The sequence below is a fragment of the Rhinopithecus roxellana genome, chromosome 12, assembly GCF_007565055.1.
Source record: "Rhinopithecus roxellana isolate Shanxi Qingling chromosome 12, ASM756505v1, whole genome shotgun sequence".
In the NCBI taxonomy this organism is placed as follows: domain Eukaryota; kingdom Metazoa; phylum Chordata; class Mammalia; order Primates; family Cercopithecidae; genus Rhinopithecus; species Rhinopithecus roxellana.
Genome location: NC_044560.1, coordinates 135,099,740 through 135,127,474, shown reverse-complemented (window position 1 = coordinate 135,127,474; position 27,735 = coordinate 135,099,740).

The window sequence follows — 27,735 nt, the reverse complement described above, 5'->3', positions numbered from 1 at the left end:
ATATCATGTATAACTCCCCAATGCAATCCCTCCCTCCTACACCCTCCCCCCTCCCCATGATAGACCCCAGTGTGTGACATTCCCCTTCCCGAGTCCAAGTGATCTCATTGTTCAGTTCCCACCTATGAGTGAGAACATGCGGTGTTTGGTTTTCTCTTCTTGTGATAGTTTGCTAAGAATGATGGTTTCCAGCTGCATCCATGTCCCTACAAAGGACGCAAACTCATCCTTTTTTATGGCTGCATAGTATTCCATGGTGTATATGTGCCACATTTTCTTAATCCAGTCTGTCACAGATGGACATTTGGGTTGATTCCAAGTCTTTGCTATTGTGAATAGTGCCGCAATAAACATACGTGTACATGTGTCTTTGTAGTAGACTAATTTATAATCCTTTGGGTATATACCCAGTAGTGGGATGGCTGGGTCATATGGTACATCTAGTTCTAGATCCTTGAGGAATTGCCATACTCTTTTCCATAATGGTTGAACTAGTTTACAATCCCACCAACAGTGTAAAAGTGTTCCTATTTCTCCACATCCTCTCCAACACCTGTTGTTTCCTGACTTCTTAATGATTGCCATTCTAACTGGTGTGAGATGGTATCTGATTGTGGTTTTGATTTGCATTTCTCTGATGGCCAGTGATGATGAGCATTTTTTTCATGTGTCTGTTGGCTGTATGAATATCTTCTTTTGAGAAATGTCTGTTCATATCCTTTCCCCACTTTTTGATGGGGTTGTTTGTTTTTTTCTCGTATATTTGTTTGAGTTCTTTGTAGATTCTGGATATTAGCCCTTTGTCAGATGAGTAGGTTGCAAAAATTTTCTCCCATTCTGTAGGTTGCCTGTTCACTCTGATGGTAGTTTCTTTTGCTGTGCAAAAGCTCTTAAGTTTAATTAGATCCCATTTGTCAATTTTGGCTTTTGCTGCCGTTGCTTTTGGTGTTTTAGACATGAAGTCCTTGCCCATGCCTATGTCCTGAATGGTACTACCTAGATTTTCTCCTAGGGTTTTTATGGTATTAGGTCTAACATTTAAGTCTCTAATCCATCTTGAATTAATCTTCATATAAGGGGTAAGGAAAGGATCCAGTTTCAGCTTTCTACTTATGGCTAGCCAATTTTCCCAGCACCATTTATTAAATAGGGAATCCTTCCCCCATTTCTTGTTTCTCTCAGGTTTGTCAAAGATCAGATGGCTGTAGATGTGCGGTATTGTTTCTGAGGACTCTGTTCTGTTCCATTGGTCTATATCTCTGTTTTGGTACCAGTACCATGCTGTTTTGGTTACTGTAGCCTTGTAGTATAGTTTGAAGTCAGGGTAGCGTGACGCCTCCAGCTTTGTCCTTTTGACTTAGGATTGTCTTGGCAATGCGGGCTCTTTTTTGGTTCCATATGAAGTTTAAAGCAGTTTTTTTCCAATTCTGTGAAGAAACTCATTGGTAGCTTGATGGGGATGGCATTGAATCTATAAATAACCTTGGGGAGTATGGCCATTTTCACGATATTGATTCTTCCTATCCATGAGCATGGTATGTTCTTCCATTTGTTGTGTCCTCTTTGATTTCACTGAGCAGTGGTTTGTAGTTCTCCTTGAAGAGGTCCTTGACATCCCTTGTAAGCTGGATTCCTAGGTATTTTATTCTCTTTGAAGCAATTGTGAATGGAAGTTCTTCCTGATTTGGCTCTCTGCTTGTCTGTTACTGGTGTATAAGAATGCTTGTGATTTTTGCACATTAATTTTGTATCCTGAGACTTTGCTGAAGTTGCTTATCAGCTTAAGGAGATTTTGGGCTGAGACGATGGGGTTTTCTAAATATACAATCATGTCATCTGCAAACAGGGACAATTGACTTCTTCTTTTCCTAACTGGATACCCTTGATTTCTTTCTCTTGCCTGATTGCCCTAGCCAGAACTTCCAACACTATGTTGAATAGGAGTGGTGAGAGAGGGCATCCCTGTCTTGGGCCAGTTTTCAAAGGGAATTTTTCCAGTTTTTGCCCATTCAGTATGATATTAGCTGTGGGTTTGTCATAAAGAGCTCTTATTATTTTGAGGTACGTTCCATCAATACCGAATTTATTGAGCGTTTTTAGCATGAAGGGCTGTTGAATTTTGTCAAAAGCCTTTTCTGCATCTATTGAGACAATCATGTGGTTCTTGTCTTTGGATCTGTTTATATGCTGGATTACGTTATTGATTTGCGAATGTTGAACCAGCCTTGCATCCCAGGGATGAAGCCCACTTGATCATGGTGGATAAGCTTTTTGATGTGCTGCTGAATCCGGTTTGCCAGTATTTTATAGAGAATTTTTGCATCAATGTTCATCAGGGATAGTGGTCTAAAATTCTCTTTTTTTGTTGTGTCTCTGCCAGGCTTTGGTATCAGGATGATGTTGGCCTCATAAAATGAGTTAGGGAGGATTCCCTCTTTTTCTATTGATTGGAATAGTTTCAGAAGGAATGGTACCAGCTCCTCCTTGTACCTCTGGTAGAATTCAGCTGTGAATCCATCTGGTCCTGGACTTTTTTTGGTGGGTAGGCTATTAATTGTTGCCCTCAATTTCAGAGCCTGCTATTGGTCTATTCAGGGATTCAACTTTCTTCCTGGTTTAGCCTTGGGAGAGTGTAAGTGTCCAGGAAATTATCCATTTCTTCTAGATTTTCTGTGAGCTCCAACCAGTTCGAGCTTCCCAGCTGCTTTGTTTACCTACTTAAGCCTCAGCCAATGGCGGGCGCCCCTCCCCCAGCCTCGCTGCTGCCTTGCGGATAGATCACGGCAGACTGCTGTGTTAGCAGTGAGGGAGGCTTCGTGGGCGTTGGACCCTCCCGGCCAGGTGTGGGATATATTCTCCTGGTGTGCCTGTATGCTTACAGCGCAGTATTGGGGTGGGAGTTACCCGATTTTCCAGGTGTTGTGTGTCTCAGTTCCCCTGGCTGGGAAAACGGATCCCCTTCCCCGTTGCACTTCCAGGTGAGGCGATGCCTCACCCTGCTTCAGCTCTCGCTGGTCAGGCTTGCAGCAGCTGACCAGCACCGATTGTCTGGCACTCCCTAATGAGATGACCCCAGTACCTCAGTTGAAAATGCAGAAATCACCAGTCTTCCGTGTCACTCGCGCTGGGACTGCTCCTCGGAAATGTAAATGTAACTCTGTGAGATGAATTCACACATCACCAAGAATTTTCTACGAAAGCTTTCTTATAGTTTTCATGTGAGGATATTTCTTTTGACACAGCAAGCTTCATTGTGCTATGAAACATCTAATTGCAGATTTCCGGAAAAACTGTGTTAACAAACTGATTACTGAAGAGAAACGTGTAACTCTGTGAGTTGCATTCCCAAATGGCAATGCAGTTCTCAGAAACCTTCTCTTTAGTTATTATGTGAGGATATTTCTTTTTCACCACAGCCCTCAATGAGCTCCCAAATATACATTTGCAGAATCCACGAAAACCGTTGTTAGGAAACTGTTCCAAGAAGGAAAGGGTGGAACTCTGTGTGATAAAATCACACATCAGAAAGCAATCTTTCACACAGCTTCTCTCTAGTTATTATGTGAGGATATTTACCTTTTTCACCATGGGCCCCTATGGACTCCCAAATATCACTTTCCAGAATGCACAAAAGAGTGTTAGCAAACTGCTTCCTGAAGTCTAAGCTATAAGTCTGTGAGATGAACTCACAGATAAGAAGGAAGTTTCTCAGAAAGCTTCTTTCACGTTTTGAACGGATGAAATTTCCGTTATCAGCGTATGCCTCAATGTGATTCAAGTAAGCCTTTCTCAGGTTCCTCAAAGACAGTGTTAATGGACTGCTCCACGAAACATAAGTGTAACTCTATGAGATGAATTCACACAACACCAAGAAGTTTCTAAGAAAGCTTCTTTCTAGTTTTCACCTGTGGATATTTCCTTTGTCACCGTAAGGTTCATTGCGCTGTGAAGTATCTAATTGCAGAGTTCCAGAAAACTGTGTTAACAAACTGTTCATTGAAGAGAAACGTGTAATTCTGTGAGTTGCATTCACACATGTCAATTGCAGTTTCTCAGATAGCTAATCTTCAGTTTTTATGTGAGGATATTTCCTGTTTCACCATAGCCCTCATGAGCTCCCAAAAATAACTTTGCAGAATCCACGACAACAGTGCTAGCAAACTGTTTCTAGAAAGAAATTGTGGAACTCTGTGTGACGATGTCACACATCAGAAAGCAATCTCTCAGAAGGCTTCTCTCTACTTATTATGTGAGTTTATTTCCTGTTTCACCATTTGCCCCTAAGGGCTCCCAAATATCACTTTCCAGAATCCACCAAAAGAGTGCTCGCAATCTGCTTCCTGAAGTCTAAGTTATAATTCTGGGAGATGAACTCACAGATCAGAAAGAAGTTTCTCCGAAGTTTCTTTCACGTTTTGAACGGATGAAATTTCCTTTATCAGCGTAAGCCTCAATGCGATAGAAGGAAGCCCTTCTCAGGTTCCTCAAGACAGTGTTAATGCACTGCTCCACGAAACATAAGTTTAATTCTGTAAGATGAATTCAAACCTCACCAAGAAGTTTCTAAGAAAGCTTCTTTCCAGTTTTCATCTGAGGATATTTCCTTTGTCTCCGTAAGCTTCATTGCACTAAGAGGTATCCCATTGCAGATTTCCAGAAAAACTTAGTGAGCAAACGGAACACTGAAGAGAAACGTTTAACTCTGTGAGTTGCATTCACATATGGCAACGCAGTATCTCCGAAAGCTTCTCTTTAGTTTATTATATGAGGATATTTCCTTTTTCTCCATAGCCCTCAATGAACTCCAAAATATTCCTTTGCAGAATCCACGACAACAGTGTGAGCAAACTGTTCCAAGAAGTGAAGGTGGAACTCTGTGTGATGAAGTCACACATCAGAAAGTAATCTCTCAGAATGCTTCTCTCCAGTTATTATATGTGATATTTCCTTTTTCACAATGGGCCCCTACGGCCTTCCCAAATAACACTTTCCAGAATCCAGGAAAAGAGTGTTCTCAAACTGCTTGCTGACGTCTAAGTTAACAGTCTGTGAGATGAAATCACAGATAAGAAAGAAGTTTCTCAGAATGCTTCTTTTACGTTTTGAATTGATGAAATCTCCTTTATCAGCGTGGACCTCAATGATCTCCAAAGAAGCCCTTCTCAGGTTCCGAAAAGACAGTGTTAATAGACTACTCAACGAAACATAAGTGTAACTTCGTGAGATGAATTCACACATCAACAAGAAGTTTCTAAGAAAGCTTCTTTCTTGTTTTCATCTGAGGATATTGCATTTGTCACCGTAAGCTTCATTGCGATTAGAGGTATTCCATTGCAGATTTCCAGAAAAGGTAGTTAGCAAACTGATCACTGAAGAGAAACGTGTAACTCTGTGAGTTGCATTCACTCATGCTAATGCAGTTTCTCAGAAGGCTTCTTTCCAGTTTTGATTTGAGGATATTTCCTTTTTCACCAGTGCCCTCAATGACCACCCAAATATTACATTGCAGAATCCACGACACCAGAGTTAGCAAACTGTTCCAAGAAGGGAAGGGTGGAACTCTGTGTGATTAAGTCACACATCAGAAAGCAATCTCTCAGAAAGCTTCTCTCTAGTTATTATGTGAGGATATTCCTTCTCACCTTGGGCACCTATGGGCTCCCTAATATCACTTTCCAGATTCCATGAAAAGAGTGTTAGCAAACTGCTTCCTGAATTCTAAGTTATAAGTCTGTGACATGAACTCACAAATCAGAAAGAAGTTTTCTCAGAAAACTTCTTTCACGTTTTGAATGGATGAAATTTCCTTTATCAGGTTAGGCGTCAAAGCGATCCAAGGAAGCCCTTCTCAGGTTCCTCAAAGACAGTTTTGATGGCCTGCTCCACGAAACATAAGTGTAACTCTGGAAGAAGAATTCACACATCACCAAGAAGTTTCTAAGAAAGCTTCTTTCTAGTTATCATCTGTGGATATTTCCTTTGTCATCGTAAGGTTCATTGCGCTATGAAGTATCTAAATGCAGATTTCCAGAAAACTGTGTTAACAAACTGATCACTGAAGAGAAACGGGTAACTCTATGATTTGCATTCACACATGGCAATGCAGTTTCTCAGAAAGCTTCTCCTTTAGTTATTATCTGAGTATATTTCCTTTTTCACCATAGTCCCTCAATGAGCTCACAAATATTCCTTTGCAGAATCCACGACAACAGTGTTAGCAAACTGTTAAAAGAAAGGAAGGGTGGAACTCTGTGTGATGAATTCACACATCAGAAAGCAATCTCTCAGAAAGCTTCTCTCTAGTTATTATGTGAGGATATTTCCTTTATCCAAATGGGCACCCTATGGGCTCCAAAATATCACTTTCCAGAATCCACGAAAAGAGTGTTCGCAAACTGCTTCCTGAATTCTAAGTTATAAGTCTGTGAGACGAACTCACAGATCTGAAAGAAGTTTCTCAGAAAGCTTCTTTCACGTTTTTAACAGATAAAATTTCCTTTATCAGCGTAGGCCTCAATGCGATCAAAAGAAGCCCTTCTCAGGTTCCTCAAAGACAGTGTTAATGGACTGCTCCATGAAACATAAGTGTCACTCTGTGAGATGAATTCACACATCACCCAAGAAGTTTCCAAGAAAGCTTCTTTCTAGTTTTCACCTGTGGATATTTAATGTGTCACCATAAGTTTCATTGCGCTATCAAGTATCTAATTGCATATTTCCAGAAAACTGTGTTAACAAACTGATCACTGAAGAGAAACGTGTAACTCTGTGGGTTGCATTCACACATGGCAACGCAATTTCTCAGAAAGCTTCTCTTAGTTATTATGTGAGGATATCTTCTTTTTCCCCGTAGCCCTCAATGAGCTCCAAAATATACCTCTGCAGAATCCTCGACAAAGTTGTTAGCAAACTGTTCCAAGAAGGGAAGGGTGGAACTCTGTGTGATGAAGTCACACATCGGAAAGCAATCTCTCAGAAAGCTTCTCTCTATTTATTATGTGAGGATATATCCTTTTTCACCATGGGCCCCTATGGGCTCCCAAATATCACTTTCCAGATTCCACGAAAAGAGTGTTACCAAACTGCTTCCTGAAGTCTAATTTATAAGTTTGTGGGATGAACTCTCAGATGAGAAAGAAGTTTCTCAGAAAGCTTCTTTCACGTTTTGAACGGATGAAACTTCCTTTATCAGAGTAGGCCTCAATGCGATCCAAGGAAGCCCTTCTCAGGTTCCTCAAAGACAGTGTTAATGGACTGCTCCACGAAACATAAGTGTAACTCTGTGAGATGAATTCACACATCACCAAGAAGTTTCCAAGAAAGCTTCTTTCTAGTTTTCACCTGTGGATATTTCCTTTGTCACCATAAGGTTCATTGCGGTATGAAGTATCTAATTGCAGATTCCAGAAAGCTCTGTTAACAGACTGATCACTGAAGAGAAACCTGTAACTCTGTGAGTTGCATTCACACATGGCAACGCAGTTTCTCAGAAAGCTTCTCTTTAGTTATTATGTGAGGATATTTCCTTTTTCACCATAGCCCTCAATAAGCTCCCAAATATACCTCTGCAAAATCCACGACAACAGGGTTAGCAAACTCTTCCAAGAATGGAATGGTGGAACTCTGTGTGATGAAGTCACACATCAGAAAGCAATCTCTCAGAAAGCTTCTATCTAGTTATTATGTGAGGATATATCCTTTTTCACCGTGGGCCCCTATGGGATCCCAAATATCACTTTACAGATTCCACGAAAAGAAGGTTAGCAAACTGCTTCCTGAAGTCTGAGATATAAGTCTGTGAGATGAACTCACAGATCAGAAAGAAGTTTCTCAGAAAGCTTCTTTCACGTTTTTAATGGATGAAATATCCTTTATCAGCGTAGGCCTCAATGCGATCAAAAGAAGCCCTTCTCAAGTTCCTCAAAGACAGTGTTAATGGACTGCTCCACGAAACATAAGTGTCACTCTGTGAGATGAATTCACACATCACCCAGAAGTTTCCAAGAAAGCTTCTTTCTAGTTTTCACCTGTGGATATTTAATGTGTCACCATAAGTTTCATTGCGATATGTAGTATCTAATTGCATATTTCCAGAAAACTGTGTTAACAAACTGATCACTGAAGAGAAACGTGTAATTCTGTCAGTTGCATTCACACTTGGCAACGCAGTTTCTCAGAAAGCTTCTCTTTAGTTATTATGTGAGGATATCTTCTTTTTCCCCGTAGCCCTCAAAGAGCTCCCAAATATACCTCTGCAGAATACACGACAACAGGGTTAGCAAACTGTTCCAAGAAGGGAAGGGTGGAACTCTGTGTGATGAAGTCACACATCGGAAAGCAATCTCTCAGAAAGCTTCTCTCTATTTATTATGTGAGGATATATCCTTTTTCACCATGGGCCCCTATGGGCTCCCAAATATCACTTTCCAGATTCCACGAAAAGAGTGTTAGCAAACTGCTTCCTGAAGTCTAATTTATAAGTTTGTGTGATGAACTCTCAGATGAGAAAGAAGTTTCTCAGAAAGCTTCTTTCACGTTTTGAACGGATGAAATTTCCTTTATCAGCGTAGGCCTCAATGCGATCCAAGGAAGCCCTTCTCAGGTTCCTCAAAGACAGTGTTAATGGACTGCTCCACGAAACATAAGTGTAACTCTGTGAGATGAATTCACACATCACCAAGAAGTTTCCAAGAAAGCTTCTTTCTAGTTTTCACCTGTGGATATTTCCTTTGTCACCATAAGGTTCATTGCGGTATGAAGTATCTAATTGCAGATTCCAGAAAGCTCTGTTAACAGACTGATCACTGAAGAGAAACCTGTAACTCTGTGAGTTGCATTCACACATGGCAACGCAGTTTCTCAGAAAGTTTCTCTTTAGTTATTATGTGAGGATATTTCCTTTTTCACCATAGCCCTCAATAAGCTCCCAAATATACCTCTGCGGAATCCTCAACAATGTTGTTAGAAATCTGTTCCAAGAAGGGAAGTGTGGAACTCTGTGTGATGAAGTCACACATCAGAAAGCAATGTCTCAGATACCTTCTCTCTAGTTATTCTGTGAGGATATATCCTTTTTCACCGTGGGCCCCTATGGGATCCAAAATATCACTTTACAGATTCCACGAAAAGAAGGTTAGCAAACTGCTTCCTGAAGTCTGACATATAATTCTGTGAGATGAACTCACAGATCAGAAAGAAGTTTCTCAGAAAGCTTCTTTCACGCTTTTAACAGATGAAATTTCCTTTATCAGCGTAGGCCTCAATGCGATCAAAAGAAGCCCTTCTCAGGTTCCTCAAAGACAGTGTTAATGGACTGCTCCACGAAACATAAGTGTAACTCTGGGAGATGAATTCACAGATCACCAAGAAGTTTCCAAGAAAGCTTCTTTCTAGTTTTCACCTGTGGATATTTCCTGTGTCACCATAAGTTTCATTGCGATATGAGGTATCTAACTGCATAATTCCAGAAAACTGTGTTAACAAACTGATCACTGAAGAGAAACGTGTAACTCTGTCAGTTGCATTCACACATGGCAACGCAGTTTCTCAGAAAGCTTATCTTTAGTTATTATGTGAGGATATCTTCTTTTTCCCCGTAGCCCTCAATGAGCTCCCAAATATAACTCTGCAGAATCCATGAAAAACAGTGTTAAGAAACTGTTCTATGAAGGGAAGGGTGGAACTCTGTGTGATGAAGTCACACATCGGAAAGCAATCTCTCAGAACGCTTCTCTCTAGTTATTATGGGAGGATATTTCCTTTTTCACCATGGCCCCTATAGGCTCCCAAATATTACTTTCCAGATTCCACGAAAAGAGTGTTACGAAACTGCGTCCTGAAGTCTAAGTTATATGTCTGTGAGATGAACTCGGAGATCAGAAAGAAGTTTCTCAGAAAGCTTCTTTCACGTTTTGAACCAATGAAATTCCTTTATCAGAGTAGGCCTCAATGCGATCCAAGGAAGCCCTTCTCAGGTTCCTCAAAGACAGTGTTAATGGACTGCTCCACGAAACATAAGTGTAACTCTGTGAGATGAATTCACACATCACCAAGAAATTTTCAAGAAAGATTCTTTCTAGTTTTCACCTGTGGATATTTCCTTTGTCAACATAAGGTTCATTGCGGTATGAAGTATCTAATTGCAGATTCCAGAAAGCTCTGTTAACAGACTGATCACTGAAGAGAAACCTGTAACTCTGTGAGTTGCATTCACACATGGCAACGCAGTTTCTCAGAAAGCTTCTCTTTAGTTATATGTGAGGATATTTCCTTTTTCACCATAGCCCTCAATAAGCTCCCAAATATACCTCTGCGGAATCCATCGACAAAGTTGTTAGCAAATCTGCTTCAAGAAGGGAAGTGTGGAAACTCTGTGTGATGAAGTCACACATCAGAAAGCAATCTCTCAGATACCTTCTCTTGGTTATATGTGAGTATATATCCTTTTTCATCCGTGGGCCCCTATGGGATCCCAAATATCACTTTCCAGATTCCACGAAAAGAAGGTTAGCACACTGCTTCCTGAAGTCTGAGTTATAAGTCTGTGAGATGAACTCACAGATCAGAAAGAAGTTTCTCAGAAAGCTTCTTTAACGGTTTGAACGGATGAAATTTCCTTTATCAGAGTAGACCTCAGTGCGATCCAAGGAAGCCCTTCTCAGGTTCCTCAAGTACAGTGTTAATGGACTGCTACACGAAACATAAGGGTAACTCTCTGAGATGAATTCGCACATCACCAAGAAGTTTCTACGAAAGCTTCTTTCTAGTTTTCATTTGAGGATATTTCCTTTGTCACCGTAAGCTTCATTGCACTATGAGGTATCGCATTGGAGATTTCCAGAAAACGTAGTTAGCAAACTGATCACTGAAGAGAAACGTGTAACTCTGTGAGCTGCATTCACTCATGGCAATGCTATTTTTCAGAAAGCTTCTCTTTAGTTATTGTGTGCGATATTTCCTTTTTCACCATAGCCCTCAATGAGCTCCTAAATGTAACTTTGTAGAATCCACGACAACAGTGTTAGCAAACTGTTCAAGAAAAGAAGGGTGGAACGCTGAGTGATGCAGTCACACATCAGAAAGCAACCTCTCAGAAAGCTTCTCTCTAGTTATAATGTGAGGATATTTCCTTTTTCACCATGAGCCCCTAAGGGCTCCCAAATATCACTTTCCAGAATCCACGAAAAGAGTGTTCGCAAACTGCTTCCTGAAGTCTAAGTTATAAGTCTGTGAGATGAACTCACAGATCAGAAAGAAGTTTCTGAGAAACCTTTTTTCCCGTTTTGAACGTATGAAATTTCCTATATCAATGTAGACCTCAATGCGATCCAAGGAAGCCCTTCTCAGGTTCCTCAAAGACAGTGTTAAAGGACTGCTCCACGAAACATAAGTCTAACTCGGGACGATGAATTCACACAACACCAAGAAGTTTCTAAGAAAGCTTCTTTCTAGTTTTCATCTGTGGATATTTCCTTTGTCACGTAAGGTTCATTGTGCTATGAGGTATCGAATTGAAGATTTCCAGAAAACTGTGTTAACAAACTGATCACTGAAGAAAAACTTGTAACTCTGTGAGTTGCATTCACACATGGCAACGCAGTTTCTCAGAAAGCTTCTCTTTAGTTATTATGTGAGGATATTTCCTTTTTCACCATTGCCCTCAATGAATTCCCAAAAATAACTTTGCAGAATCCACGACAACTGTGTTAGCAAACTGTTCCAAGTAGGGAAGGGTGGACCTCGGTGTGATGAAGTCACACATGAGAAAGCAATCTCTCAGAAAGTTTCTCTCTAGTTATTATGTGAGGATATTTCCTTTTTCTCCATGGGCACCTAAGGGCTCCCAAATATCACTTTCCAGAATCCACGAAAAGAGTGTTCGCAAACTGGTTCCTGAAGTCTAAATTAAAAGGCTGTGAGATGAACTCACAGATCACAAAGAAGTTTCTCAGAAAGCTTCTTTCTCGTGTTGAACGGATGAAATTTCCTTTATCAGCATAGGCCTCAATGCGATCCAAGGAAGCCCTGCACAGATTCCTCAAAGACAGTGTTAATGGACTGCACCACGAAACATAAGTGTAACTTTCTGAGATGAATTCACACATCACCAAGAAGTTTCTAAGAAAGCTTCTTTCTTGTTTTCATCTGTGGATATTTCCTTTGTCACCGTAAGGTTCATTGCGCTATGAAGTATCTAATTGCAGATTTCCAGAAAACTGTGTTAACCAACTGATCACTGAAGAGAAATGTGTAACTCTGTGAGTTGCATTCACTCATGGCAACGCAGTTTCTCAGAAACCTTCACTTTAGTTATTATGTGAGGATATTTCCTTTTTCAACATAGCCTTCAAAGAGCTCTCATATATTCCTTTGCAGAATCCACGACAACATTGTTAGCAATCTGTCCCAAGATGTGAAGGGTGGAACTCTGGGTGATGAAGTCACACATCAGAAAGCAATGTCTCAGAGAGCTTCTCTCTAGGTATTATGTGAGGATATTTCCTTTTTCACCATGGGCCGCTATGTGCTCCCAAATATCACTTTCCAGATTCCACAAAAAGAGTTTTCGCCAACTGCTTCCTGAAGTCTAAGTTATAAGTATGTGAGATGAACTCAGAGATCAGAAAGAATTTTACAGAAAGCTTCTTTCACGTTTTGAACTGATGATATTTCCTTTATCAGCGCAGAACTCAACGCGATCCAAAGTAGCCCGTCTCAGGATCCTCAAAGACAGTGTTAATACACTGCTCCATGAAAATAAGTGTAAACTTGTGAGATGAATTCTCACATCACGAAGAAGTTTCTAGGAAAGCTTCTTTCAAGTTTTCATCTGAGGATATTTACTTTTCACCGCAAGCTTCATTGGGGAGTGGGAACTCGGATGAAATTTCCTTTATCAGCGTTGGAATGAAAGTGATCCTAAGAAGCCCTCATCAGGTTCCTCAAAGACAGTGTGAATGGACTGCTCCACGAAACATAAGTGTAACTCTGTTAGGTGAATTCACACATCACCAAGAAGTTTCTAACAAAGCTTCTGCCTGTTTTTCATCTGTGGATATTTCCTTTGTCACCGTAAGGTTCATTGCGCTATGAATTATCTAATTGCAGTTTCCAGAAAACTGTGCTAACAAACTGATCACTGAAGAGAAACGTGTAACTCTGTGAGTTGCATTCACACATGGCAATGCAGATTCTCAGAAAGCTTCTATTTAGCTATTATGTGAGGATATTTCCTTTTTCACCATAGCCCTCAATATGCTCCCAAATATACCTTGGCAGAATCCACGACAACAAGTGTTAGCAAACGGATCCAAGAAGGGAAGTGTGGAACTCTGTGTGATGAAGTAACACATCAGAAAGCAATCTCTCAGAAAGTTTCTCCATAGTTCTTATGTGAGGATATTTCCTTTTTCACCATGGGCCCTATGGTCTCCCATATATCACTTTGCAGATTCCACGAAAAGAGTGTTAGCAAACTGCTTCCTGAAGTCTAAGTTACAAGTCGGTGAGATGAACTCACCGATCAGAAAGAAGTTTCTCAGAAAGCTTCTTTCATGTTTTGAACGGATGAAATTTCCTTTATCTGCGTAGGCCTCAATGTGATCCAAAGAAGCCCTTCTCAGTTTCCTCCAAGACAGTGGTAATGGACTGCTCCACGAAACACAAGTGTAATTCTGTGAGATGAATTCACACATCACCAAGAGGTTTCTAAGAAAGCTTCTTTCTGGTTTTCATCTGTGGATATTTCCTTTGTCACCGTAAAGTTCATTGCGCTTTGAAGTATCTAATTGCAGATTTCCAGACAACTGTGCTAACAAACTGACCACTGAAGAGAAACGTGTACCTCTGTGAGTTGGATTCACACATGGCAATGCAGTTTCTCAGAAAACTTCTGTTTAGTTATTATGTGAGCATATTTCCTTTTTCACCATAGCCCTCAAGTGCTCCCAAATATAACTTTGCAGAATCAACGACAACAGTGTTAGCAAACGGTTCCTAGAAGGGAAGTGTGGAATTCTATGAGATGAAGTCACACATCAGAAAGCAATCTCTCAGAAAGTTTCTCCATAGTTATTATGTGAGGATATTTCCTTTTTCACCATGGGACTCTATGGGCCCCCAAATATCACTTTCCAGATTCCACGAAAAGTGAGTTAGCAAACTGCTTCCTGAAGTGTAAGTTATAAGTCAGTGAGATGAACTCACAGATCAGAAAGAAGTTTCTCAGAAGGCATCTTTCACGTTTTGAACGGATGAAATTTCCTTTATAAGCCTAGGCCTCAATGCGATCCAAGGAAGCCTTTCTCAGGTTCCTCAAAGACAGCGTTAATGCTCTGCTCTACAAAACATTAGTGTAACTCTGTGAGATGAATTCACACATCACCAAGAAGTTTTTACGAAATCTTCTTTCTAGTTTTCATCTGTGGATATTTCCTTTGTCACCGTAAGGTTCATTGCGCTATGAAGTATCTAATTGCAGATTTCCAGAAAACTGTGCTAACTAACTGATCACTGAAGAGAAACGTGTAACTCTGTGAGTTGCATTCACACATGGCAATGCAGTTTCTCAGAAAGCTTCTCTTTAGTTATTATGTGAGGATATTTCCTTTTTCACCATAGCCCTCAATGTGCTCCCAAATATACCTTTGCAGAATCCACGACAACAGTGTTAGCAAACGGTTCCAAGAAGGGAAGGGTGGAACTCTGTGTGATGAAGTCACACATCAGAAAGCAATCTCTCAGAGAGGTTCTTTGTAGTTATTATGTGAGGACATTTCCTTTTTCACCATTTGCCCCTAAGGGCTCCCAAATATCACTTTCCAGATTCCAGGAAAATCTTGTTAGCAAACTGTTTCCTGAAGTCTAAGTTATAAGTCTGTGAGATGAAATTACAGATCAGAAAGAAGGTTCTCAGAAAGCTTCTTTCATGTTTTCAACGGATGAAATTTCCTTTATCAGCGTAGGAATGAATGTGATCCAAACAAGCCCTTCTCAGGTTCCTCAAAGACAGTGTTAATGGACTGCTCCACGAAACATAAGTGTAACTCTTTGAGATGAATTCACACATCACCAAGAAGTTTCTACGAAAGATTCTTTCTAGTTTTCATCTGTGGATATTTCCTTTGTCACCGTAAGGTTCATTGCGCTATGAAGTATCTAATTGCAGATATCCAGAAAACTGTGCTAACAAACCGATCACTGAAGAGAAACGTGTAACTCTGTGAGTTGCATTCACACATGGCCATGCAGATTCTCAGAAAGCTTCTATTTAGCTATTATGTGAGGATATTTCCTTTTTCACCATAGCCCTCAATGTGCTCCCAAATATACTTTTGCAGAATCCACGACAACAGTGTTAGCAAACGGATCCAAGAAGGGAAGTGTGGAACTCTGTGTGATGAAGTAACACATCAGAAAGCAATCTCTCAGAAAGTTTCTCCATAGTTCTTATGTGAGGATATTTCCTTTTTCACCATGGGCCCTATGGTCTCCCATATATCACTTTGCAGATTCCACGAAAAGCGTGTTAGCAAACTGCTTCCTGAAGTCTAAGTTACAAGTCTGTGAGATGAACTCACCGATCAGAAAGAAGTTTCTCAGAAAGCTTCTTTCATGTTTTGAACGGATGAAATTTCCTTTATCTGCGTAGGCCTCAATGTGATCCAAAGAAGCCCTTCTCAGTTTCCTCCAAGACAGTGGTAATGGACTGCTCCACGAAACACAAGTGTAATTCTGTGAGATGAATTCACACATCACCAAGAGGTTTCTAAGAAAGCTTCTTTCTGGTTTTCATCTGTGGATATTTCCTTTGTCACCGTAAAGTTCATTGCGCTTTGAAGTATCTAATTGCAGATTTCCAGACAACTGTGCTAACAAACTGACCACTGAAGAGAAACGTGTACCTCTGTGAGTTGGATTCACACATGGCAATGCAGTTTCTCAGAAAACTTCTGTTTAGTTATTATGTGAGCATATTTCCTTTTTCACCATAGCCCTCAAGTGCTCCCAAATATAACTTTGCAGAATCAACGACAACAGTGTTAGCAAACGGTTCCTAGAAGGGAAGTGTGGAATTCTATGAGATGAAGTCACACATCAGAAAGCAATCTCTCAGAAAGTTTCTCCATAGTTATTATGTGAGGATATTTACTTTTTTACCATGTTCCCCTATGGGCTCCCAAATATCACTTTGCAGATTCCACGAAAAGAGTGTTAGCAAACTGCTTCCTGAAGTCTAAGTTATAAGTCTGTGAGATGAACACACAGATCAGAAAGAAGTTTCTCAGAAACTTCTTTCACGTTTTGAAAGGATGAAATTTCCTTTATCAGCGTAGGCCTCAATGTGATCCAAAGAAGTCCTTCTCAGGTTCCTCAAAGACAGTGTTAATGGACTGCTCCACGAAACATAAGTGTAACTCTGTGAGATGAATTCACACATCACCAAAAAGTTCTAAGAAAGCTTCTTTCTACTTATCCTCTGTGGATATATCCTTTCTCACTGTAATGTTCATTGCGCTATGAAGTATCTAATTGCAGATTTCCAGAAAGCTGTGCTAACAAACTGATCACCGAAGAGAAACGTGTAACTCTGTGAGTTGCATTCACACATGGCAATGCAGTTTCTCAGAAAGCTTCTCTTTAGTTATTATGTGAGGATATTTCCTTTTTCACCATAGACCTCAATGTGCTCCCAAATATACCTTTGCAGAATCCACGACAACAGTGTTAGCAAACTTTTCCAAGCTGGGAAGGGTGGAACTCTGTGTGATGAAGTAACACATCAGAAAGCAATCTCTCACAAAGTTTCTCTGTAGTTATTATGTGAGGATATTTCCTTTTTCACTATAGGCCCCTATGTGCTCCCAAATATTACTTTGCAGATTCCACGAAAATAGTGTTAGCAAACTGCTTCCTGAAATTTAAGTTATAAGTCTGTGAGATGAACTCACAGATCAGAAAGAATTTTCTCAGAAAGCTTCTTTCCCGTTTTGAACGGATGAAATTTCCTTTATCAGCGTAGGCCTCAATGAGATCCAAAGAAGCCCTTCTCAGGTTCCTCAAACACAGTGTTTATGGACTGCTCGAGGACACAAAAGTGTAACTCTGTGAGATGAATTCACATCACCAAAAATTTTCTAAGAAAGCTTCTTTCTAGTTTTCATCTGTGGATATATCTTTTGTCACTGTAATATTCATTACGCTATGAAGTAACTAATTGCAGATTTCCAGAAAACTGTGCTAACAAACTGATCACTGAGAAGAAACCTGTAACTCTGTGAGTTGCATTCACACATGGCAATGCAGTTTCTCAGAAAGCTTCTCTTAATTATTATGTGAAGATATTTCCTTTTTCACCATAGCACTCAATGTGCTCCCAAATATACCTTTGCAGAATCCACGACAACAGTGTTAGCAAACGGTTTCAAGAAGGGAAGTTTGGAACTCTGTGTGATGAAGTAACACATCAGAAAGCAATCTCTCAGAAAGTTTCTCTGTAGTTATTATGTGAGGATATTTCCTTTTTCACCATGGGCCTCTAAGGGCTCCCAAATATCACTTTGTAGATTCCACGAAAAGAGTGGTAGCAAACTACTTTCTGAAGTCCAATTTAGAATTCTGTGAGATGAACACACAGATCAGAAAGAAGTTTCTCAGAAAGCTTCTTTCACGTTTTGAACGGATGAAATTTCCTTTATCAGCGTAGTCCTCAAAGTGATCCAAAGAAGCGCTTCTCAGGTTCCTCAACGACATTGTTAATGGACTGCTCCATGAAACATAAGTGTAACTCTGTGAGATGAATTCACACATCACCAAGAAGTTTCAAAGAAAGCTTCTTTCTAGTTTTCATCTGTGGATATTTCCTTTGTCACCGTAAGGTTCATTGCGCTATGAAGTATCTAATTGCAGATTTCCAGACAACTGTGCTAACAAACTGATCACTGAAGAGAAACGTGTAAATCTGTGTGTTGCATTCACACATTTCAATGCAGTTTCTCAGAAAGCTTCTCTTTAGTTATTTTGTGAGGATATTTCCTTTTTCACCATAGCCCTCAATGTGCTCCCAAATATACCTTTGCAGAATCCACGACAACACTATTAGCAAACGGTTCCAAGAAGGAAAGGGTGGAACTCTGTGTGATGAAGTAACACATCAGAATGCAATCCCTCAGAACGTTTCTCTGTAGTTATTATGTGAGGATATTTCCTTTTTTACCATGGGCTCCTATGGGCTCCCAAATATCACTTTGCAGATTCCACGAAAAGAGTGTTAGCAAACTGCTTCCTGAAGTCTAAGTTATAAGTCTGTGAGATGAACTCACAGATCAGAAAGAAGTTTCTCAGAAAGCTTCTTTCACGTATTGAATGGATGAAATTTCCATTATCAGCGTAGGCCTCAATGTGATCCAAGGAAGCCCTTCTCAGGTCCCTCAAAGACAGTGTTAATGGACTGCTCCACGAAACATAAGTGTAACTCTGTGAGATGAATTCACACATCACCAAGAAGTTTCTAAGAAAGCTTCTTTCTAGTTTCCATCTGTGGATATTTCCTTTGTCACCGTAACGTTCACTGCGCTATGAATTATATAATTGCAGATGTCCAGAAAGCTGTGCTAACAAACAGATCACTGAAGAGAAACGTGTAATTATGTGAGTTGCATTCATACTTGGCAATGGAGTTTCTCAGATCGCTTATCTTTAGTTATTATATGAGGATATTTCCTTTTTCACCATAGCCCTCAATGTGCTCCCGAATATACCTTTGCAGAATCCACGACAACAGTGTTAGCAAACGGTTCCAAGAAGCGAAGGGTGGAACTCTGTTTGATGAAGTAACACATCAGAAAGCAATCTCTCAGAAAGTTTCTCCCTAGTTATTATGTGAGAATATTTCCTTTTTCACCATGGGACCCTATGGGCTCCCAAATATCACTTTGCAGATTCCACGAAAAGAGTGTTAGCAAACTGCTTCCTGAAGTCTAAGTTATAAGTCTGTGAGATGAACTCACAAATCTGAAAGAAGTTTCTCAGAAAGCTTCTTTGACATTTTGAATGGATGAAATTACGTTTATCAGCGAAGGCCTCAATGCGATCCAAGGAAGCCCTTCTTAGGTTCCTCAAGGACAGTGTTAATGGACTGCTCCACGAAACATAAGTGTAACTCTGTGAGATGAATTCACACATCACCAAGAAGTTTCTAAGAGAGCTTCTTTCTAGTTTTCATCTGTGGATATATCCTTGATCGCCGTAAGGTTCATTGCGCTATGAAGTATCTAATTGCAGATTTCTAGAAAACTGTGCTAACTAACTGATCACTGAAGAGAAACGTGTAACTCTGTGAGGTGCATTCACACATTGCAACGCAGTATCTCAGAATACTTCTCTTTAGTTATTATGTGAGGATATTTCCTTTTTCACCGTAGCACTCAATGTGCTCCCAAATATAACGTTGCAGAAGCCACGACAACAGTGTTAGCAAACGGTTACAAGAAGGGAAGTGTGGAACTCTGAGTGATGAAGTAACACATCAGAAAGCAATCTCTCAGAACGTTTCTCTGTAGTTATTATGTGAGGATATTTCCTTTTTTACCATGGGCTCCTATGGGCTCCCACATATCACTTTGCAGATTCCAGGAAAAGAGTGTTAGCAAACTGCTTCCTGAAGTCTAAGTTACAAGTCTGTGAGATGAACTCACAGATCAGAAAGAAGTTTCTCAGAAAGCTTCTTTCACGTTTTAAACGGATGAAATTTCCATTATCAGCGTAGGCCTCAATGCGATCCAAGGAAGCCCTTCTCAGGTTCCTCAAAGACAGTGTTAATGGACTGCTCTACGAAACATAAGTGTAACTCTGTGAGATGAATTCACACATCACCAAAAAGTTCTAAGAAAGCTTCTTTCTACTTATCATCTGTGGATATATCCTTTCTCACTGTAATGTTCATTGCGCTATGAAGTATCTAATTGCAGATTTCCAGAAAGCTGTGCTAACAAACTGATAACCGAAGAGAAACGTGTAACTCTGTGAGTTGCATTCACACATGGCAATGCAGTTTCTCAGAAAGCTTCTCTTTAGTTATTATGTGAGCATATTTCCTTTTTCACCATAGCCCTCAATGTGCTCCCAAATATACCTTTGCAGAATCAACGACAACAGTGTTAGCAAACGGTTCCAAGAAGGGAAGTGTGGAATTCTGTGTGATGAAGTCACACATCAGAAAGCAATCTCTCAGAAAGTTTCTCCATAGTTATTATGTGAGGATATTTCCTTTTTCACCATGGGACTGTAAGGGCCCCCAAATATCACTTTCCAGATTCCACGAAAAGTGTGTTAGCAAACTGCTTCCTGAAGTGTAAGTTATAAGTCAGTGAGATGAACTCACAGATCAGAAAGAAGTTTCTCAGAAGGCATCTTTCACGTTTTGAACGGATGAAATTTCCTTTATAAGCCTAGGCCTCAATGCGATCCAAGGAAGCCTTTCTCAGGTTCCTCAAAGACAGTGTTAATGCTCTGCTCTACAAAACATTAGTGTAACTCTGTGAGATGAATTCACACATCACCAAGAAGTTTTTACGAAATCTTCTTTCTAGTTTTCATCTGTGGATATTTCCTTTGTCACCGTAAGGTTCATTGCACTATGAAGTATTTAATTCCAGATTTCCTGAAAACTGTGCTAACAAACTGATCACTGAAGAGAAACGTGTAACTCTGTGAGTTGCATTCACACATGGCAATGCAGTTTCTCAGAAAGCTTCTCTTTAGTTATTATGTGAGGATATTTCCTTTTTCACCATAGCCCTCAGTGTGCTCCCAAATATACCTTTGCAGAATCCACGACAACAGTGTTAGCAAACGGTTCCAAGAAGGGAAGGGTGGAACTCTGTGTGATGAAGTAACACATCAGAAAGCAATCTCTCAGAAAGTTTCTCCATAGTTATTATTTGAGGATATTTCCTTTTTCACCATGGACCCCTATGGGATCCCAAATATCACTTTCCAGATCCCACGAAAAGAGTGTTAGCAAACTGATTCCTGAAGTCTAAGTTATAAGTCTGTGAGATGAACTCACAGATCAGAAAGAAGTTTCTCAGAAAGCTTCTTTCACGTTTTGAACGGATGAAATATCCTTTATCAGCGTAGGCCTCAATGCGATCCCAGGAAGAACTTCTCAGGTTCCTCAAAGACAGTGTTAATGGACTGCGCCATGAAACATAAGTGTAACTCTGTGAGATGATTTCACACATCACCAAAAAGGATCCAAGAAAGCTTCTTTCTAGTTTTCATCTGTTGATATTTCCTTAGTCACCGTAAGGTTCATTGCGCTATGAAGTATCTAATTGCAGATTTCCAGAAAACTGTGCTAACAAACTGATCACTGAAGAGAAACGTGTAACTCTGTGAGTTGCATTCACACATGGCAATGCAGTATCTCAGTTTCTCAGAAAGCTTCTCTTTAGTTATTATGTGAGGATATTTCCTTTTTCACCATAGCCAACAATGTGCTCCCAAATATACCTTTGCAGAATCCACGACAACAGTGTTAGCAAACAGGCTCAAGAAGGGAAGGGTGGAACTCAGTGTGATGCAGTAACACATCAGAAAGCAATCTCTAGGAAAGTTTCTCCATAGTTATTATGTGAAGATATTTACTTCTTCACCATGGGCCCCTATGGTCTCCCATTTATCACATTGCCGATTCCACGAAAAGAGTGTTAGCAAACTGCTTCCGGAAGTGTAAGTTATAAGTCTGTGAGATGAACTCACAGAGCAGAAAGAAGTTTCTCAGAAAGCTTCTTTCACGTTTTGAACGGATGAAATTTCCTTTATCAGCGTAGGCCTCAAATGATCCAAAGAAGCCCTTCCCAGGTACCTCAAAGACATTGTTAATGGACTGCTCCACGAAACATAAGTGTAACTCTGTGAGATGAATTCACACATCACCAAGAAGTTTCTAAGAAAGCTCCTTTCTAGTTTTCATCTGTGGATATATCCTTTGTTTCTATAATGTTCATTTCGCTATGAAGTATCTAATTGCAGATTTCCAGAAAACTGTGCTAACAAACTGATCACTGAAGAGAAACGTGTAACTCTGTGAGGTGCATTCACACATGGCAATGCAGCTTCCCAGAAAGCTTCTCTTTAGTTATTATGTGAGGATATTTCCTTTTTCACCATAGCCCTCAATGTGCTCCCAAATATACGATTGCAGAGTACACGACAAGAGTGTTAGCAAACTGTTCCAAGAAGGGAAGGGTAGAACTCTGTGTGATGAATTAGCACATCAGAAAGCAATCTCTCAGAAAGTTTCTCCATAGTTATTAGGTGAGAATATTTCATTTTTCACCATGTGCCCCTATGGGCTCCCAAATATCACTTTGCAGATTCAACGAAAACAGTGTTAGAAAACGGTTCTGAGAAGGGAAGGGTGGAAATCTGTGTGATGAGGTAAAACATCAGAAAGCACTCTCTCAGAAAGTTTCTCCAGAGTTATTAGGTGAGGATATTTCCTTTTTCACCATGGGCCCCTATGGGCTCCCAAATATCACTTTGCAGATTCCACGAAAACAGTTTTAGCAAACTGCTTCCTGAAGTCTAAGTTATAAGTCTATGAGATGAACTCACAGATCAGGAAGAAGTTTCTCAGAAAGCTTCTGTCCCGTTTTGAACGGATGAAATTTCCTTTATCAACATAGGCCTCAATGCAATCCAAGAAAGCCCTTTTCAGGTTCCTCAAAACAGTGTTAATGGAGTGCTCCACGAAAGACATGTGTAACTCTGTGAGATGAATTCACACATCACCAAGAAGTTTCTAAGAAAGCTTCTTTCTAGATTTCATCTGTGGATGTTTCCTTTGTCACCATAAGGTTCATTGTGCTATGAAGTATCTAATTGCAGATTTCCAGAAAACTGTGCTAACAAACTGATCACTGAAGAGAAAGGTGTAACTCTGTGAGTTGCATTCACACATGGCAATGCAGTTTCTCAGAAAGCTTCTCTTTTGTTATTATGTGAGGATATTTCCTTTTTCACCATAGCCCTCAAAGTGCTCCCAAATATACCTTTGCAGTATCTACGACAAAAGTGTTAGCAAACTGTTCCAAGAAGGGAAGGGTGGAACTCTGAGTGATGAAGTAACACATCAGAAAGCAATCTCTGAAAAGTTTCTCCATAGTTATTAGGTGAGTATATTTCCTTTTTCACCATGGGAACTTATGTTCTCCCAAATATCACTTTCCAGATTCCACGAAAAGAGTGTTAGCAAACTGCTTCCTGAAGTCTAAGTTATAAGTCTGTAAGATGAACTCACAGATCAGAAAGAAGTTTCTCAGAAAGCTTCTTTCACGTTTTGAACGGATTAAATTACCTTTATCAGCGTAGGCCTCAATGCGATCCAAGGAAGCCCTTCTCAGGTTCCTCAAAGACAGTGTTAATGGACTGCTCCACGAAACATAAGTGTAACACTGTGAGATGAATTCACACATCACCAAGAAGTTTCTAGGAAAACTTCTTTCCAGTTTTCATCTGTGGATATTTGCTTTGTCACCGTAAGGTTCATGGCGCTATGAAGTTTCTAATTGCAGATTTCTAGAAAACTCTGCTAACAAACTGAACACTGAAGAAAAACGTGTAACTCTGTGAGTTGCATTAACACATGGTAATGCAGTTTCTCAGAAAACTTCTCTTTAGTTATTATGTGAGGATATTTCCTTTTTCACCATAGCCCTCATTGTGCTCCCAAATATAATTTTGCAGAATCCACGACAACATTGTTAGCAAATGGTTCCAAGAAGGGAAGGGTGGAACTCTGTGTGATGAAGTAACACATCAGAAAGCAATCTCTCATAACGTTTCTCCGTAGTTATTATGTGAGGATATTACCTTTTTCACCTTGGGCCCCTATGTTCTCCAAAATATCACTTTCCACACCCAACGAAAAGAGTGTTAGCAAACTGCTTCCTGAAGTCTAAGGTATAAGTCTGTGAGATGAACTCACAGATCAGAAAGAAGTTTCTCAGAAAGCTTCTTTCACCCAAGGACACCCTTCTCAGGTTCCTCAAAGACAGTGTTAATGGACTGCTCCACGAAACATAAGTGTAACACTGTGAGATGAATTCACACATCACCAAGAAGTTTCTAAGAAAGCTTTTTTCTAGTTTTCATCTGTGGATATTTCCTTTGTCAACGTAAGGTTCATTACGCTATGAAGTATCTAATTGCAGATTTCCAGAAAACTGTGATAAGAAACTGATCACTGAAGAGAAACGTGTAACTCTTTGAGTTGCATTCACACATGGCAATGCAGTTTCTCAGAAAGCTTCTCCTTAGTTATTATGTGAGGATACTTCCTTTTTCACCATAGCTCTCAATGTGCTACCAAATATACCTTTGCAGAATCCACGACATCAGTGTTAGCAAACGGTTCCAAGAAGGGAAGGGTGGCACTCTGTGTGATGAAGTAACACATCAGAAAGCAGTCTCTCAGAATGTTTCTCCATATTTATTATGTGAGGATATTTCCTTTTTCACCATGGGCCCCTATGGGCTCCCAAATATCACTTTCCAGATTCCTCGAAAAGAGTGTTAGCAAACTGCTTCCTGAAGTCTAAGTTATAAGTCTGCCAAATGAACTCACAGATCAGAAAGAAGTTTCTCAGAAAGCTTCTTTCCCGTTTTGAATGGATGAAATTTCCTTCATCAGCGTAGGCCTCAATGAGATCCAAGAAAGCCCTTCTCAGGTTCCTCAAAGATAGTGTTAATGGAGTGCTCTACGAAACATAAGTGTAACACTGTGAGATGAATTCACACATCAGCAAAAAAGTTCTAAGACAGCTTCTTTCTAGTTTTCATCAGTGGATATATCCTTTGTCACTGTAATGTTCATTACGCTATGAAGTATCTAATTGCAGATTTCCAGAAAACTGTGATAACAAACTGATCACTGTAGAGAAACCTGTAACTCTGTGAGTTGCATTCACACATGGCAATGCAGTTTCTCAGAAAGCTTCTCTTTAGTTATTATGGGAGGATATTTCCTTTTTCAACATAGCACTCAATGTGCTCCCAAATATACCTTTGGAGTATCCACGACAACAGTGTTAGCAACCTATTCCAAGAAGGGAAGGGTGGAACTCTGTGTGATGAAGTAACACATCAGAAAGCAATCCCTCAGAAAGTTTCTCTGTAGATATTATGTGAGGATATTTCCTTTTTCGCCATGGGCCCCTATGGGCTCCCAAATATCACTCTCCAGATTCCACGAAAATAGTGTTAGCAAACTGCTTCCTGAAGTCTAAGTTATAAGTCTGTGAGATGAACACACAGATCAGAACGAGGTTTCTCAGAAAGCTTCTTTCACGTTTTGAACGGATGAAATTTCCTTTATCAGCGTAGGCCTCAATGTGATCCAAAGAAGCCCTTCTCAGATTCCTCAAAGACAGTGTTAATGGACTGCTCCACGAAACATAAGTGTAACTCTGTGAGATGTATTCACACATCTCCAAGAATTTTCTAAGAAAGCTTCTTTCAGGTTTTCATCCGTGCATATTTCCTTTGTCACCGTAAGGTTCATTGTGCTATGAAATATCTACTTGCAGATTTCCAGAAAACTGTGCAAACAAACTGATCACTGAAGAGAAACGTGTAACTCTGTGAGTTGCATTCACACATGGCAATGCAGTTTCTCAGAAAGCTTCTCTTTAGTTATTATGTGAGGATATAACCTTTTTCACCATGGGCCCCTAAGGGCTCCCAAATATCAATTTCCAGATTCCAGGAAAAGAGTGTTAGCAAACTGCTTCCTGAAGTCTAAGTTATAAGTCTGCGAGATGAACACACAGATCAGAAAGAAGTTTCTCAGAAAGCGTCTTTCACGTTTTGAACGGATGAAATTTCCTTTATCAGCGTAGGCCTCAATGTGATCCAAAGAAGCCCTTCTCAGGTTCCTCAAAGACAGTGTTAATAGACTGCTCCATGAAACATAAGTGTGACTCTGTGAGATGAATTCACACATCACCAAGAAGTTTCTAAGAAAGTTTTTTTCTAGTTTTCATCTGTGGATATTTCCTTTGTCACCGTAAGATTCATTGCGCTATGAGGTATCTAATTGCAGATTTCCAGAAAACTGTGCTAACAAACTGATCACTGAAGAGAAACGTGTAACTCTGTGAGTTGCATTCACACATGGCAGTGCAGTTTCTCAGAAAGCTTCTCTTTAGTTATTATGTGAGAGTATTTCCTTTTTCACCATAGCCCTCAATGTGCGCCCAAATATACCTTTGCAGAATCCATGACAACAGGGTTAGCAAACCGTTCCTAGAACGGAAGGGTGGAACTCTGTGTGATGAAGTAACACATCAGAAAGCAGTCTCTCAGAAAGTTACTCCATAGTTATTATGTGATGATATTTCCTTTTTCACCATGGGCCCCTAAGGGCTCCCAAATATCACTTTGCAGAATCCACGAAAAGAGTGTTAACAAACTGCTTCCTGAAGCCTAAGTTATAAGTCTGTGAGATGAACTCACAGATCAGAAAGATGTTTCTCAGAAAGCTTTTTTTACGTTTTGAACGGATGAAATTGCCTTCCTCACCGTAGGCCTCAATGCGATCCAAGGAAGCCCTTCTCAGTTTCCTCAAAGACAGTGTTAATGGACTGCTCCACGAAACATAAGTGTAACTCTGTGAGATGTATTCACACATCACCAAGAAGTTTCTACGAAAGTTTCTCTCTGGTTTTCATCTGTGCATATTTCCTTTGTCACCTTAAGATTCATTGCGCTATGAGGTATCTAATTGCAGATTTCCAGAAAATTGTGCTAACAAACGGATCACTGAAGAGAAACGTGTAACTCTGTGAGTTGCATTCACACATGGCAATGCAGTTTCTCAGAAAGCTTCTCTTTAGTTATTATGTGAGAATATTCCCTTTTTCACCATAGCCCTCAATGTGCACCCATATATACCTTTGAAGAATCCACGACAACAGTGTTAGCAAACGGTTCCAAGAATGGAAGGGTGGAACTCTGTGTGATGAAGTACCACTTCAGAAAGCAATCCCTCAGAAAGTTTCTCTGTAGTTATTATGTGAGGATATTTCCTTTTTCACCATGGGCCCCTAGGGGCTCCCAAATATCACTTTCCAGATTCCTCGAGAAGAGTGTTAGCAAACTGCTTCATGAGGTAGAGGTTGTAACTCTGTGAGATGAACGCAGAGATCAGAAAGAAGTTTCTCAGAAAGCTTCTTTCACGTTTTGAACGGATGAAATTTCCTTTATCAGCATAGGCCTCAATGCGATCCAAGGAAGCCCTTCTCAGGTTCCTCAAAGACAGTGTTAATGGACTGCTCCAGGAAATATAAGTGTAACTCTGTGACATGAATTCACACATCACCAAGAAGTTTCTACAAAATCTTCCTTCTAGTTTTCATCTGTGGAGGTTTCCTTTGTCACCATAAGGTTCATTGCGTTATGAAGTGTCTAATTGCAGATTTCCAGAAAACTGTGCTAACAAACTGATCACTGAAGAGAAACGTGTAACTCTGTGAGTTGCATTCACACATGGCAATGCAGTTTCTCAGAAAGCTTCTCTTTTGTTATTATGTGAAGATATTTCCTTTTTCACCATAGCCCTCAATGTGCTCCCAAATATACCTTTGCAGAATCCACGACAAAAGTGTTAGCAAACTGTTCCAAGAAGGGAAGGGTGGAACTCTGAGTGATGAAGTAACACATCGGAAAGCA